At 40.3% G+C, this 17,622-nt stretch overlaps 1 long non-coding RNA gene across 1 annotated transcript; it reads left to right on the forward strand.

Annotated features, from left to right (window-relative positions):
- Positions 1-389: 389 nt before the first annotated feature.
- On the forward strand, positions 390-6,816 carry LOC148124775 (uncharacterized). Its single transcript, XR_015745052.1, has 2 exons — positions 390-847; positions 5,781-6,816. It is a non-coding gene; the product is annotated as an uncharacterized LOC148124775 (long non-coding RNA).
- Positions 6,817-17,622: the final 10,806 nt, after the last annotated feature.

Below are 17,622 nucleotides of genomic sequence, written 5' to 3' on the forward strand. Positions count from 1 at the left end.
TATATATATATATATATATATATATATATATAGCATTCAGCTTTGTTCGAAAACATATATAGAAGAAAACATATAGAAGAATATATATATATGTATGTGTGTATATATATGTGTGTGTGTGTGTGTGTGTGTATCTTTGGTTATTTGGGTTTTCTCCCGCGTGAGATTGGAAGTATCTAGGCAACGTTTCGATGAAGTCTCATTCATCATCTTCAGGCTTGTGTCTTCGCCGAAGATCCACATACAAACACCCGTGAGAACCTCAGAAAATATATATATATACATACATACACACACACACACACACACACACACACATACATACATACATATATTCATTCATCCATCCACCTGGACTAGTAGAATCCAATAATATAAATTTTAAAAAGATCTACGTTCAAATACCAGTGTCTAGGCCATCTAACCATCAAAGCGTAGCATCATTTATGTTTAAAAAAAATCAGATACTGAATTGGTATATGCTCACATCTTGCAGCTGGTTACAATGTGATCTACGCATATACACTATATCTAGTTTGATATAGAACCCCATCCGTTACACTGAAGGGAGGGCGCTTTCTCCAACGTGAAGAATGCAACCAAGCTCAGAGAGCACCGAGAACCTCCTCATTTCAGCCCCAAGCTACAAATATTGTCCTTTATTGGTACAAGAATCTAGACAAGTTCAGTCCTAAATTGGTGCCAGACAGAATTCAGGAGGAGTTGCGCTTGGGCCATTTCTGGGAACGTAATGCTTCTAAGCAGGTGACATGCTTAACTCCACACCCCCCCCCAACTCTTTCTGCTCTTCCCCAACAGAAAGAAGCCTGGAAAAAATGTTGTTAGTGTTTGGGGATAAACCCCCAAGCAGAGTATGCAGCAGCAGTCAAGCCAGGCAGGCAAATGAGAGAGAGAGTGGGCCCAAGAGTATACACACACTGTAAACACTGTTTGTGGTTTTAAAATAGTTATTTAATTCACACAGAGATTAAGAAGTGTCATTCAGTCCATATATCATTATCCAGTATATCCATCCAGTTATCAAGTCCATTAACAGTAAATACAATGTCCTTATCTGCTTGTAAATCTTCTCCTCCTGATACCTTTCACTCAAAGACAACGCTGAATCCACAGCTCACCAAGCAAACAGTCCAAAAGGTATCTGGCACAGTAGCCTCCAATAGTAAGCAGACAGACGTTCCAGCAGGCAGCAGACCAGGAAACAGAACCAGGTGCATCCAGAAGCCGGGGTCTATTACATTTCCCTTCCTACCTATATTGCTGCCTGGAACCGCACCCACAATGACATTGCAGTTTCTTGTTTAAAGCTACATAGACACTTAATCCTAGGTTTACATATTTATTCAACCCAAAACTGGTTGGTGTATCCATATACCCAACATTCTCCCCTTTTGGGTGACATAAATATGTAATGCCTTTACATTCTAAACCCATATTTTTCACAACTCTCTAAATGCTTAATAGCACCTTGGGCTTTAGTAAAATGATCAGCTACATTGTCCTCCGACATGCAGTACTCCAGCTGTATCAATTTACTCTGTACAGATTGTCTTACATTAAGATACCTCAAATCTGTATGTTTACTTCTCGTTTTAACTGCAATATTAGTAGCCATTTGAATTGCTGCCTGATTATCTTCATGTACAACTATAGGGTAATTTACAGTTATACCCATATCCTTCAACATTTGTTTGTACATTATTAACTCAGTACACAATAAAGATAAACAGGAGAATTCTGCCTCCATAGTAGACAAACTTATATGCTGTTGCCTTATAGACTTCCAGCCTATTAACGTCTTACCCAGCATTATGGCTGTTCCTGAAGTCAACTTTCTAGTATCTCTTTCTGCTGCAAAACTAGCATCTGCATAAGCACTCAATATGAGATCACCTTTTGGTTCTAAATACAGTGCATGGTGTAATGTACCTTTAAGATATCTTAGGATTCTTTTCAATGCTATCCAGTGACATTGAAGCGGATCATTATTGTGTCGAGCCAGCTGATTAATACTAAAAGCAATATCTGGCCTTGACCAATTGCTAATATATGATAAGCTACCAATCAAAGATTGATACAGTTCCTTATCACATTTGGGACTTTGTGTATCCATTTTGCAAATATCCTGACTCATTGGAGTCTTTGCAGGCTTACAAAGTTCCATCTTATAATCTATTAGCAATTTAGATATCTTATCTTCCTGAGATATCTTAAAACCTTTCTGTGTTTTCAATATATTCAATCCTAGATATCTCTTTATCTCCCCTAATTGCTTGATTTTTATTTTCTTGGCTAATGATGTTATTATTTCATTTGCTTCATCATTAGTTTTAGTTATCAGAGCAATATCATCAGTAAACAACAATAATAATGATATTTTCCCATTCTTTTCTCTCTTAAATAGACATGGGTCGGCTAAACCAGCTTTAAACCCTATATTGGTCAGTTCCTTTACAATATACTGGTTCCATTCATAGCCTGATTGTTTAAGACCATAGAGGCTCTTCTTTAACAACCAACAATCATTATCATTATTATTGTCTCCTTTAAATCCATTAGGCCTTTTCATATAAACAGTATGTCTTAGTGGAGCATGCAAGTAAGCAGTTTCCACATCTAAATGGTTAACTATATATTGCTTGCTTGCTGCCCAAACTAATGCTGCCCTTAAAGTTGCTGCTTTCAGACTAGGTGCAAATACTTCATCATAGTCTTTTGCACTTTGTCTAAAGCCTTGGGCTACTAACCTTGCCTTATGGATTGTGTTTCCATCCTTATCTGTCTTTATTTTAAAAATCCATCTGCAGCCAATGGGTTTTTCATTACTAGGTAATCTCACGTTTTCATACACTTTCATATCCTTCAAGGATTTCAATTCTTTATTAATTGCTGCATACCAATTTTCTTTCTCTTTAGAAGGATATCTTTTAATCTCATCCACAGTATTTGGGATTCTATTTTCATGGCACACTGTATTAGCCTGGTATCTATCAGGCGGTCTAGAAATACGTGTAGTTCTTCTGGGTATTACTGGGCTTGGTTGAGTTACTACCTGTTCCTCATCCTCAGCTATTTCTTCCTCTAGGGGCTCTAGTTCTTCCTGTACTTCTTGCTTTACTTCTTTCTTAAAGTTACAGGGATACTTAATGGGATTTCTGTATGATTCAATAATCACCTCGTTATTGCTATCCTGCTCTAACTTATCCCATCCTACGTGCTCTAGAAATTGGGCATTGGCACTACATAACACCTTAGATGTGCCTTTCTCCCAAAATCTATATGCCCTATGGTTAGCTTGGTAACCAACGAAGAAAAATTGTTTAGCTCTATGTTGCCCTTTACGCCTGAGTTGTGTAGGGATATGCACCCATGCTGGTGCACCAAATGTGTGCAGGTAACTCAGATCAGGCTTCCTACCATGCCACATGGTGAATGGTATTTCACCAGTAGTTGAGTTAACCACGTTGTTCAATAAGTTATTAGCACACATTGCAGCCTCCCCCCACAAAGAATCAGGTAATCCAGAATCAGTTAACATTGTTCTAACCATTGCCTGTAGTGTCTGGCCTCTTCTCTCTATAAATGCGTTGTGTTGTGGTCTGTATGGTACAGATTTCTTATGCTCTATACCAGCTGCCTTTAATCTATCCTGGAATTTGTTGTTAACAAATTCCGTACCATTATCTGTCACCAAGGTTATCAGTTGCCGTTTAGTCTTTCTTTCAGCAAACTTTAACCAGTTGAAGAAATGTTGATATGTTTCAGTTTTGCTTTTCATTAAGTAGCAAAACCCATACCTAGAGTAATGGTCCATAATGCTCAGTATATATCGAGCACCCCCCATACTGGGTTTCTTTGGACCTATAATGTCTGCAAATACTACTTCTAAAGGTTCTTTAGTTTTGAAACCATTTAGCCTATTTGCAGGCATTATTTTACTCTTATCTTCACAACAGACATTACAATGCAAATACTTATCACAGGGCTTTAACCTTATTCCTTCAGATAACTCTGCTGTACGTTTTAGCATTTTAAAATTTACATGCCCCAAACGCCTATGCAATAAATGGATACATTCATCATGAGGCTTGATATTATTAAATACAGTCTGTGCCTCCCCTTTCTTACTATCATGTAAGACATATAATGCTCCATTTAAAGCTGCAGTTACCCTTTTGCCGTCTCTTTCCAGTATGCACTTATTATTCTTCATATCACAATTGCTAAACATGGCCAGTTCAAAGGATTTCTTTGGCTTCTTTAAATTCTGGCTTTTTCTTTTTCTGCAGAATCTTGCCAAATGTCCTCTGCCTCCACAATTAAAACACTTTTTAATTGTGTATGCCGTTGAAGATAACTTCTCTTCTTCCGGGTGCTTTACCTTGCATAGCTGGTTTCTTTCAGGCTTTGAAGATAATTTCTCTTCATTAGGCTTATCTGCTCTCAGCTGGTCACGTTCACTCCTTCTTCTGGCTTCTTCTAATAGCCTGCCGGTTATCTCAGTTATTGATAAACTGTCTTTTGGCAATACCTCTAATGCAGTCACGAAATCATCATAGCTTCGATCCAAAGAAGACAATATAATGTATACTTGTTGCAACTCATTAAATATAAGCTCTTTTTCTTGCAATTCTAGAAAAATGCTTTTCATACAGTTTAAATGAGTTAACATGTCTCCATTGCTCTCAAGATGTGTTCTAAACAGCTTCTGTGTAAGATTGATATGAGCTCCTACACTGTCTCGAACATAAATCTTCTTGAGATTATCCCAGCAATTGGCAGCACTTTCCACTCCACGAATATGTATCAGTTGCTGGTCTGAGAGAGTCAGTCCTATGATGCACAAAGCCTGTTCATTCTTTTGTTCATAGTCCTGTATCAGTTTATAATCCTCTTCATTATTAGGATTTAAATTAGATACATCTGGTGGGTTTGTTATTATGTTCCACAAACCTTCTCTTCGTAGAAGTAAACTACATTTCATTGACCATGAAACATAGTTTGTTCCATCTAGTCTGGATATCATGGACAGATGTGGCAAATTTACTTGTGCCATTGCTCTTGTGAAAAATAACTATTTAACAAACAGTTTGTATTTACAGTAGTGTGCAACTCCCACCAGCTCTCACTGCTATATCCTGGTTAGTTAGACTGTGCACTCTGCTGGGCCCATAACCAATGTTAGTGTTTGGGGATAAACCCCCAAGCAGAGTATGCAGCAGCAGTCAAGCCAGGCAGGCAAATGAGAGAGAGAGTGGGCCCAAGAGTATACACACACTGGAGACAAAAACACTGTTTGTGGTTTTAAAATAGTTATTTAATTCACACAGAGATTAAGAAGTGTCATTCAGTCCATATATCATTATCCAGTATATCCATCCAGTTATCAAGTCCATTAACAGTAAATACAATGTCCTTATCTGCTTGTAAATCTTCTCCTCCCGATACCTTTCACTCAAAGACAACGCTGAATCCACAGCTCACCAAGCAAACAGTCCAAAAGGTATCTGGCACAGTAGCCTCCAATAGTAAGCAGACAGACGTTCCAGCAGGCAGCAGACCAGGAAACAGAACCAGGTGCATCCAGAAGCCGGGGTCTATTATGTTTCCCTTCCTACCTATATGGCTGCCTGGAACCGCACCCACAATGACATTGCAGTTTCTTGTTTAAAGCTACATAGACACTTAATCCTAGGTTTACATATTTATTCAACCCAAAACTGGTTGGTGTATCCATATACCCAACATATGTCATCTAGTGAATTCAGGGAGATTGCAAGTGGGCACAAAATGGTTCTTCATAAGAATCAAGCATTGAATAACCTCCTTGAATTCTCAAATTCTTCCAATTTGCATCCAACCTGTTTTTCTTAGATGTTTATCCTAATTTCCCTGCAGAAGCTCAAGGTGGGATTACTTAATACCCCCTTCCAGTTTCTTCCCTGGGCTGGAGGATGGTCAGGACACAAAGGAGGAGTAAATAAGAATATCTCCAGCAACGTCTCATCACTACTCTCCTATCGCTGGGGAAGTGGCTTCCCCCTCCCTTTTCTTTCACACAGATGGGATTTAGAAGATTTTGAACTTCCGTGGTCACCATGCCTGGTGCCAGAACCTCATTCTGAGTTGAAATGAAAACAGTAGAAACCTCTCTTTGGATGAAAGAAGAAGAAGAAGAGCGTTTAAGTGGGCCAAAGTTGAAAGCAAGGAAGGAGGAGGGAGCCAGTGCCTCTTCTCATGCAATCTCTGGGGCGGCTTTTAACGTTGTTCCTTGTGAGCAGAACTTCTGACAAGTTTATTTCATTTTTAATTGTGGGAGGGGGACAGGGGAGGAATGGGAAGCTTCTGCTTTAAAGACTTGGAGCCGAGACCACAGCCTAGCCTCCCTAACGGAAACTAGAAAGCTAGCAAAGGAAAAAAAATTAGCTGGGACTGGACCAAAGGGACTCTTAAAACCTAGCATAATGCCTGCTCTTTTTTTTTTTTTTCTTATTTTGCTTTCTATTTTAAATTCAAGGTCCTGCCAAAGTTTACAATGTTCCTCTTTTTTTTTTCCTTCTTTTTTTCAGTTTTACAAGCCAAGAGTTGTGGTCAGTTTTCTCACGTATAATCCCAGGTTCTTTTCATTTGCCAAAAGTGTAGCTGAAAAGATTCATTATTTTGTCATTTTAAGGCCTTAAATAAATTTATCCAGAGATCCTACCGGGTTGCTGAGGATTGCAAATAGCAAGACGGGTGGGGGGAGGTCTTTTTTCTTTTCTTATTAATTGAAATAAAGACGAATGCCTGCATAAATGTGTGTTTGATGGGCACGCACACAAGTAATTAGCATTCATGGCGAGGGGGCTCTGTTTTTTCTTTCAGATGCTGCGCTCATTATCTGAATAGAAGTTCGCTCAGAAGTGGGGAAAAATGGATTTAAACAGAGCAGCTGAGAATTCTGCTCCGCAATAAACTCATTTTGGAATACAATCTCATAATCTCCTTTACGGGGTTTTCTTTTGTGGGGGGGTGGGGGGGTGAGAGAAGAGCATCATCACATAAAAGCTCACTTCGAGCTTCTAGGATGAAGTTTGTTGTGATGGAAACACGTTTCCTAGCAAACTCATTTCCCCCAGGTTAGAAAAATTGGTAGTTTTAGAAGCTAAGGGAGATAAGTCTGTCTGTCTGTCTGTGTCTATCTAAAAATAAAGTCTTGATGGCAGCTCCAGTTATATGACAGAAGCTGTGTCCCAATAGAAGAAAATCCTTGTAGCTCAGGGTTGAACTGGGCGTCCTTGCTGTGCTTGGTCGTTTTGTTGAAGATGTTTCATTACCCAACTAGGTAACATCATCAGTGCTAGGCCATGCATATAAAAAAGGGGCAGGACTTCAAATGCATGGTTTTGGCTACCATCTTCACTTTTTGGAACTCCTACAGATGTCTCTGGAGAGACTGCAGAGAAGGTTGTTGTTGTTTTTTTAATATTGGAACTTTCTCTCTGGAATCCTCCCTCTGATCTTGGAGAAGATTGGAAACATCGTATAAGACAATTTTCTAAGAGCCATCGAGCAAAGAGCTGTGGTGGCTCAGTGGTTAGAATGCAGAATTGAAGGCTAACATTGCATTCCCACTGCTAGAACTTAGATCCTGACCTGCTCAGGGTTGACTCAGCCTGAAATGAAAACATGACTATGTACAAGTGTTATAATCCGGAATCACGTTGCTCACGTGAGGAGATGCGTAAAAATAAAAAAAAATAAAAAACTTTTTGGGGAAAAAAAAGGTTGACTTAGCCTTCCATCCTTGCAAGTTCAGTAAAATGAGGACCCCGATTGTTGAGGGCAACATGCTGACTCTAAATGCTTAGAAAGGGGCTGTAAAGCACTATAAAGTGGTATATAAGTCTAAGCGCTCTTACTATTGCCATAGTATTCTAATTTTAACAATGAACAAGTGAAACAAGTGAACATTTCAAATCCTTGAAAAACGAGGTGGAGGTGTGATCAGTACCTGTTTAGAAAAAGACTGAAATTGTTCTGCTTGTTGTTTCCAAAAACAACAGCTTCACACATTCATAAATGGAGTGGAAGAACACTTTCCTGGGTTTGTGTGGCTTAACATTTTCTGACAATCCTGTGTTTGTCTTACCGAGCAGTTCATAGCTTCCTTCTACCCCTCCCTGCCAACATTTCTTTCTTTTGCAAACTATCGTCAACCTCACACCAGAAGATCCCAGAATCCTCTCTTATTTTTATTTGAAGTCGTTCTTAGCATTGTAGCAATTTCTAATTAATCTCTAGAATCATGAGACCATAACCGTCAGATGGTAGCTTTGATCTTCATCCAGCAAACCATCTGGAAATGTAGTTCAGATTGGCCGCTGCTTCTTTCACTCAGTGTGGTTTTCAGCAGAATTTCCGCTGAAGTTTTTTTTTTTAATGTATCCCAAGTTTCAGGGTTATTGAAAAAGAAAGAACAGGACTCGAAGTTTTCACCCATCTTGAAGGTGCGATTTTTTATTGCCCATTCTCTTTCCATCTGATGAGTGTTGCTTATACATACGGATCCATGCTAGCTACCGCTTGTTACAACATCATATCCTGCAAACTTTGGATCCTCTTCTAAATCAACCTTCTCCAGCTTGATGTCCTCCAGAAACTGTAGTCCCAACACAATTAGAAGGAATAAAATTAGGGAAATGTGCTGAAAGGTGTATTTCAACTCGAGATTGTCAGTGGAGACCTTAACTTTCTTGGCATTTGCAATTCTGGCATCAGTAAAAAATAGAAAAATTGTATTGCCATTGAGTTTTTCCAACATATCTTTTCTTTTTTGGGGGGTGACTGCATGGAGATATGTCATTTTCTTGGCAAACATTTGGAAGTGCTTTCCCATTGCCTTCATAATAGAATGGTTTTTCAACTTTCCAACTTCTGAACTTCCTTATTAATTTTCTAACCAGTTCCAATCCGACTTGGCTTCTGACAAAATTGTCTGGTGCTGCCATCTGTTGACACACAAAGTTATAGACACACAATCTAAAAAAGAGCTTTTGTGATGAAAAGAAGACATGTTAATTGTTCATGAAGATGCTTCTAAAGAAGGTCATTTACAGCCATTTCTTGAAGACTGCAAGATGAATTGAGCGACTGGCCATCTAACATCCCAGATGAAAGGACCCAATTCTACTTGCAATACCCCCATTCAAGAAACTGCCATATCCTTGGATTAAACTTGATCTCTCTTAAAAGTGTAACATCACTTTGAAGCTACCCTTGTATAATAATTGCTGAACGTTCTGAGTGGTCCTTGGTGCTCTCTGAGCTTGCTTGTTTTCTTGCAGACATTTCATTACCAAAGTAGGTAACATCATCAGTGCTAGTAGGAAGTGGGATTTGCTCTCAGTTTATATTCTGGTGTCTTGCTCTGTCCGTGTTGGTGGGGGTCAATCTTAGTGGTTCTTTGGTGGGGCTGTTTGCTGCTGGCTTCTTTGGCAGTTTCTTGATTGGTTGGGGTCTTGTCTACTTGATTGTTGGCCTGATGTTAACCTTGGAGTTAATCTATGGTGACCTGGGTGCTGATTGATGGTGGAGAGGTGCCAGGCTCTATTGGTTCCCTGTTTGGGCAGCACCCAGATCAGCATAGATAGATTAACTCCAAGGTTAATTTTCATGCTCAATTCCTCAGATTCAGAATAATGTCCATTTAAAATCCAAGAAAGAAACACTTAGACTCCGTTGATTAGGGAAAAGATATCTTTTACTGAAAGTCAAGTGGTAGCAACAAAAGAATCTGAGAAAATGGGCGCGTAAATCACGGATACAAAGTGATGGAAGCGTTCCCACCCACAATAGTTCAAAATGTCCGTCCAATGAAAGTTGCATTTATGTCATATGGGGCATCTTCAGGTGGTGATGCAGGCATCTGTTGACCTTGGCCTATTTTAATAAAGAGTTGCGCTTGCGCATAGCACAGCAAAGAAGCATAAACAAAAAACTCCCCACCCCCCAAACTTACACAGTTTATTCTCAAAGCCTCCAGCTCACTTCCCACAATTATTTCACCTCTCCTCCCCCCTGTTACTATGGCAGCCAAAAGATGCAAAGCAAAGGAACAATCAACTCCACAAGACCCCAATCAAGAAACTGACAAAGAGCCAACAGGAAACAGCCCAGCCAAAGAAACTCTAAGACCAACTCCACCAACATTGACAAACAAGACACCAGAATATAAACTGACAGCAAACTCCACTCCTAACCAGCCCTGATGTTACCTAGTTGGGATAATGAAACATCTGCAAGAAAACAAGCGGGCTCAGAGAGCACCAAGGACCCCTCGTGTCAACCCTGAGCTACAAATATTCTCCTTTGTTAGTACTTAGGGAGCATAGGTTTTCAGTGGCCTTGCCATATATATCTAGAATATAAAAACTTTAGACAAATTGTGAAAAACCTGGATGCTAAAAAAAAAAAAGACAGTTTCTAGGTTGAAAGGACCTTGGGAAAGTGATTTACCATGAATCTACTTTCCTTCCTTCATATCTTTCTGATGAGCCTTCCTAAGACCAATGGCAGGTAAACTATGGCAAGCATTTAAGAGTAAATTAAGACGATATCGTGATGACTATGGTGCAAGTAAACCAGAGCCAGAGAAAACCCCACAGTCATATTTACCAAGGTCTTTAACCATCAATTCTGGATGTGAGACATACTCTTCCTAGATTGTCCTTATTGCCCCAAATGATGGCACATCTCTGTCGTGCCTATGCCTGGAATTCCTCATTAAATGGCCCCCTCACCGACTACTATTTTGTAAGTCTATCATTCTGTATTCTGTCAATCAATAGGAGTGCTGATTTACCACCTACCTATCAGGTATTTGGCGAAAGGAAACAATAATTAATGACTTAATAGCCAGCTAAAGACAAAGGTTCCCCTTGCACATCTGTGCTAGTCATTTCCAGCTCTAGGGGGCGGTGCTCATCTCCGTTACAAAGCCAAAGAGCCAGCACTGTCCGAAGACATCTCCGTGGTCATGTGGCTGGCAGGACTAGACGCCAAAGGTGCACGGAACACTGTTCCCTTCCCACCAAAGTGGTCCCTATTTTTCTACTTGCATTTTTTACATGCTTTTGAACTATTAGATTGGCAGAAGCTAGTCCAACCCGCCCCCACACACACACCCAAGCAGGAGACTCTACTACACCATTTCTGACAAATCTCTTCTTGAAGGTCTCAAGTGATGGCGCTCCCACAACTTCCGAGGGAAAACTGTTCCATGGGTTGATTGTTCTCGCTGTCAGAAAGTTTCTCCATATTTCCAGGTTGAATCTCTCCTTGTTCAGTTTCCATCCATTATTCCTTGTCTGGCCTTTGGGTGCTATGGAAAATAGCTTGACCCCCTCCTCCTCTCTATGGCAGCCCCTCAAATATTGGAAGACTGCTATCCTGTCTCCTCTGGTCCTTCTCTTCCCTAGACCAGCCAGGCCCAGTTCCTGCAACCTTTCTTCATATATTTTAGTCTCCAGTCCCCTGATCATCCTGGTTGTTCTTCTCTGCACTTTTTCTAGAGCCTCAACATCTTTTTTATAGTCTGGTGACCAAAACTGGATGCAGGATTCCAGGTGTGGTCTTCCTAAGGCTTTATAGAGTGGCATTAGTAATGATTTGTGTTTTCCTAATTTGTCTTTGATTTTTGGGCCTTGATGCAGAAATCTTCGTAGCTAAGGAAGCCAGAAAATCCTGTTTGGGAAAGAAACATCTCTCAAACAAAATGGGTGAATAGGGGACAAGAGACAGCCTTTTCCTGCCCCGGTGGAGTCACTTCAGGGTAGACGGGTCTTAATTGCCACCTCCTTCCTTCCTTTGCTTTGCGTCTGTTTGTTTTTCAGTCTGCTGGAAATGCAAAGGATTAGTCATGCAAAGGGAAACACGAGCTTCTATGGACCCATTGAATCATTGGATAGAGAAAAGCCCATGTCAGGAATCCTGGACTTGGGGCATAAGTTCAACATTGGGTCATTTTATTTGTAGAATCTCAGGTCCAGAACAAATAGAACAAGTCTTTTTGGAGTTTTGTTTGAAGATGGGCTTTCTTTCTTGCTGAGGAGAGAGAAAGAGGAGGAGAATTTGATCTGATGCTCATTAAGAAACCAGATGGGCAAATTTCTGCCTGTCCATCTCCTTCTACCACATCCAAGGTGTAGAAAGTTAGCACCCACCTTTCTTCTAGAATAATGAAATATTCTGAGAAATGTTTAAAAAGGCAGAATGTTATATTTCCCTGGATGAGAAATTGAGAAACATGCTTTTTTTAGAGGGAGAAAGCAGCCCTCACCTTTCTTAATCGCCCTCAACAGATGTCAGCACTTAAGCTCTCTAACTCAAAGAGCTTATTGAAAGAAGCACAGTATCAGATAGTTCTATTCATAGGCAAAAATTCCCTGCAGCAAGGACTGAACAAAGATAGGATTAGCCCACAGCCACAATAGGAATTGCCCAAGGCCCCTTCGTTGCATCAGCAGTACGAACTTCAATCAAACTTAGCTCAGACAAATATGACCCGCTACATGGCCCCATGGGAGTCTGACAACAGCCAATAGAATACATGTTTTTGCACAGGAATTAGAAGCTCAAGTGCAAAGCCCAAGAGAAGGTAATAAAACCCCTCACTCTCAACTCCATGTGGTCAGCTGCCCAGAAGCATAAACCTATGTGGTTCTGCTTCATCATTCAACCGTTTTTCCAATCGGCCTCCAGCCTCCATTTTATCTCCAGAGCCTTTCTCCGCCTTGGAACTGAACCAGATGGATATTTCTTCCAATAGTAGTTTTTAAAATCTATGAAACAGATGTCTTCCTCTCCTGAACTCTCCTCAGCAGCACTTAAAGGGAATTCTCCTTTTAGTGTATCTAAACTTTAATAGCTACAAGTTTGGTAGAAATTAAAGGTTTGGCACCCAGGTAGCCTGTTCCCTTCCATGGAATTCTTAACCACTTGAGAAATATTTAGCATGGAGTCTGCACTCCAAGTCACAAAGTGAAGATTTGGGTTTTTCCCAGCTCGTGCCTGATTTTAATTAGCCGATTGTCTAATTGATTCTCATCCTTGACTAAAGGAAAGACTTTGTCTAAATTTGTTTCTACATGAACATCACTTTGTGCCTTTTTTCTCTAGAAGCTGGCAGAAAGACTAACCGCTAATTTTGGAATGCAAGATTAAGAAATGTTTGAGATCAGAAACACTGGGCATTATTGAATTTATGATCAAAAGGTTAATGTATTTTATTTCTGTAATCGTTTTAACAGATCAAGAGAGTTGGGAGGGACATTGTAGGTCTTCTAGTCCAACCCCCTGTCCAAGCAGAAGACCCTGGCCTAAACCATTTCTGACAAATTTCTCTCTCTGGGCACACTGCTGAAAAAACTCCGCATTGGTGACAGGAAGGGCATCCGGCCATTAAAAGACTAGCTCCATTCAACTGCCCAGATTCCACCTTGCAAGGGATTATGGGGTCATTAAAAGAGTATGATGATGAAGATATATGTATGGTGCAAGTATATATTTATATGTATGGTGCAGATATATATTTATACTTGCACCTTACAAATATACATACACATTTATGTATGTAAATATGTACATACAGACATATCTATGTATGTACTGTATATAGCATGTGTATATGTGTGTTATGTATGTGTTTGGATAGATACACACTTTCTCTTGAGAGCCGGCAACAGAATTTCATTTTTAAAGTGGGCCAGTGCACTCGCAGTAAAAAAAAATGACAATAAAGTTATCTTATCTTTTTGTTTTTCTTTCTTCCTTTGCACTTCCTCTTCCCTATTTTTTCTACCTTAATCATTCTTTGGTTATATTTATTTTCTGTAGAAAATTAATGCACTACATAAAAAAGAACAAAGAAATGGTGAAGACCATACAGAGAATGAAAGAAAGAAAGAAAGAAAGAAAGAAAGAAAGAAAGAAAGAAAGAAAGAAAGAAAGAAAGAAAGAAAGAAAGAAAGAAAGAAAGAAAAGGATCATTAGCTTGCAAATTTTGAAGGCTTTCGTGTTTTTAATTACTCTGGAATCCAGGCAGGGGGTGGGCTTCAAAAAGGAGTCTCTGCCCAGTTGCTGGGTGGGCGTGGCCATGGTGGGCATGGCCTAGCTGGCCTCCTGCATCATTGGGGGAGACATTTTTGCCCTCCCCAGGCTCCGGAGGCTTTCCTCGAGCCTCTGGGAGGGCAAAAAGGCCTCCCCGTACTCCGGAGGCTCTCTGGAAGCCAGAAACGGGCCCATTTCCAGCCTTCCCAAACTTCCAGGAGGCCATTTTTCGCCCTCCCCAACCCTCCACGTGCCCCCTACAATTACCTGCATCCAGAACTGGCCGCGTGGAGACTCCTGGGAGGGGAGGGGCAGGGTGGGTGGGGCCAGCCGGGAGTGGGATTTGGGGGTTCTCCAAACTGCACAGAATCATAGCTAGGGGCTCTCCGGAAGTCCTGAGAACCCCCAGCAACCCACCCCTGAATCAAGGGCAGAAATCTTCCAGGGTGGAGTAGAGAGCATTAATGTTTTAAATATCTCCCAGTACTGTAAATAATCGCTTCGCTCCGAAAACCATTTCCAAAGAAAATAGAGTAAAGGAAGAACAATTTTCTGAAGCTGAAAGTTCTACAAGGGATTGTACTCTGTTCTTTCCCCTTGATTGACATCTGATTTCGGGGTGAGGAGTTTGTGTGTGTGTGTGAGAGAGAGAGAGAGCAAAAAAGAAAAAATGCAACAATCGTTAAAGGTATAGATCACCATCTTGTGGCCGAAATAGTAAGTACAAAGAGAAAAACAAAATCCAGTTGGGCTTTGGAAAAGCCTCTTTGGGACAACCATGACCTGGATGACAGAGAATCTCCTGGATTCTTCCCTTGAAGACTTTTCATTCCAAACTAGGTAATATCATTATAAGAAGACACCAAGAATTTAGGTGAGTTTGGTAAAGTAATTTCCTGCCAACTTTCACATCCAGGATTAGGAAACTACTCATGTGTTATTTATTTTATTTTATTATTTTATTTTATTTTATTATTTATTTTATTTTATTATTTTATTTTATTATTTTATTTTATTATTTTATTATTTTTTATTTTATTTTATTTTATTATTTATTTTATTATTTTATTTTATTTTATTTTATTTTATTATTTTATTTTATTTTATTTTATTATTTATTGATTTTATATATTGCCGCCTATTCGCCATGGAGACTCGAGGCGGCTTACAGAATGTAAAATCATACTTTTTAAAACAAAAAAACCCAATAAAAACTAACAAAAAGAATCAAATAATTTAATAAAGTACAATAGAACAAAATCTGGAAATAAAGAAATAAATCACACATACCCCAACTCCCGCCCACCCCAGGCCCGCTGGCAGAACCAGGTCTTCAGTGCCTCCCGGAAGAGTATTAGAGAGGGGGGCATTCTAATCTCTGTGGGGAATGAATGTTATGAAGAGCTTACTCACAAAATACTCTGTGTGTGTGTGTGTGTGTATTTGGTTGTTCATTTGGAAACGGGCTGATGGGAGAGACTGATGTGTGCGTGTGTGAAGACCCAGTGTGTACAAAATGGTTGATGAATGTAATGAGACAGGTGGGATACAAAAATCCCAGCAACCGGTTTGCTACCTGGTTGCTGGGTGGGCGTGGCCATGGTGAGCGTGGCCTACTAGAACTTCTGGGAGGGCCATTTTTTACCTTCCCAAGGGTCCGGAGGTTTCCCCCAGCCTCCGGGAGGGTGAAAACAGCCTCCTTGGGCTCCGGAGGACCTCCGGAAGCTGGAAACAGGCCCATTTCTGGACTTCTGGTACTTCCAGAAGGTCCATTTCCCCCCTTTCAGAGGCTCCACGTGGACCCCGCACTTACCTGCATCACGTGGACACTTCTGGGAGGGGTGGGATGGGCAGGGCCAGCCGGTTGGGTGAAAAACCAGTTCGGTGAATCAGATGACAACTTAACATCCGATTCACCCGAACCGATCCAAACCCGTAGAATCCCACCCCTGGATAGGACATTGCAGGCATCTAAAAACGTTTTAAAAAGGGAATGTGATGTATCAAACATTTGGTAATCCCTGCATTTAATCTACTGAAATAACTTTTTCACACAAGGGATGATGACCCTCACTTTCCCAAAAGACCCCTCTAGCGCTGGATATCTCCACATAACAATCTCGGGAACAATATGAAACGGAGTCATTATTATTACGATGAATAACAATAAAATGTGGAGTTATTGTTTGTTGCTGCAATATTTCATCGACCTATCTGCCTCTACCACACAGCAAGAGTCCTACAATTGCTTGTTAATCTGATTTCCAGGTCAAAAATGAAACTGAATTTGGTATTTATTCATATTGGATTCATTCCAGGAACTTCATACAAAAACAGCCATGCTGTAATGTGACTTAATATGCTGTTTTGAATCGATGAAGAGACAACCACATATGCATTATGTAACTCTTGGTCAAAACTTCCTGTTGTTGCAGACAGCTTTCCAGAAATATTCACAAGCTTATATTCTCAGATTTACCTGTAGAGGGCCATGAGACGAGAAATACTCAGAAGCCATTACTCCTCTCACCCCACACACAAAAAAGTGGGAGCAGAGACGTGGCTTGAGACCCGGGAAAAGAAATAGTGCTAGGAAGAGACTCAAAGTGACTCTTCCCTAACTCAGTGAGGTATAAATGAGAAGGAGGAAGAGTACAATCAAATTTCCAGGAACCTGTTTATACAACAGATCTTAATCAAGCCTTGGAGGCTAAAACATATGAAGAAGGGTTGCAGGAATGGGGTATTTTAGTTGAATGAAATGAAGGACTAGGGGTGATATGACAGCGCTGTTCTAATATCTATGGGGCTGCCACAAAGAAGAGGGAGTCAAGCTATTCTCCAAAGCACTTGAAGGCAGAACTAGAAGCGATGGGTGGAAACTCACCAAGGAGAGAGAAGCAACCAAGAAAAAAATGGAGAAATTTCCTGACAGTGAAAATAATTAATCAGTGGAACGGCTTGCCTTCAGGAGTTATGGGTGCTCCATCTAGGGGAGCTTTTAAGAAGATTTTGGACAGCCATGTGGTATGGTATCTCCTGTTGAACATGGGTTGGACTAGAAGACTTCCAAGGTCCCTTCCAACTCTGTTATTCTGTTAGTCTTCTTGTGGAGTCAGTTTCCTGTTCTGGACAACCTGAAAGTGCTGATATGACTGGATGGAAACTTCTAGACAGTCCTAAACAGAAGTTGGAGACACTCTGACACTCTCTAGATGAGGATCTGAAGAAATCTGAACTAAATCAATTCTGAACAAAATTTGTGGAGATTCCTTAGATTTAGGCAGATCCATCTTCCTTAGTAGCTGGTATCAAGAATTATTTTTTGTGCTGGTGGTAATATTTCATGAGTTACAATCTTGTGGAAGTATCACTTGGAACGGAACATGTCCAAATTTATTTAGATGGTTTCATACCTCAAATCTGCCTGAATTGAAGGTGTTTGAAGCATCAGTTCAAATTGATTTAGACATCCAAGTCTAGTTTTCCAAAACAGTTCCAAAGTTCAGAGAG

The sequence above is a fragment of the Pseudonaja textilis genome, chromosome 12, assembly GCF_049901715.1.
Source record: "Pseudonaja textilis isolate UNSWEBS1 chromosome 12, rPseTex1.2, whole genome shotgun sequence".
Taxonomy (NCBI): Eukaryota; Metazoa; Chordata; class Lepidosauria; order Squamata; family Elapidae; genus Pseudonaja; species Pseudonaja textilis.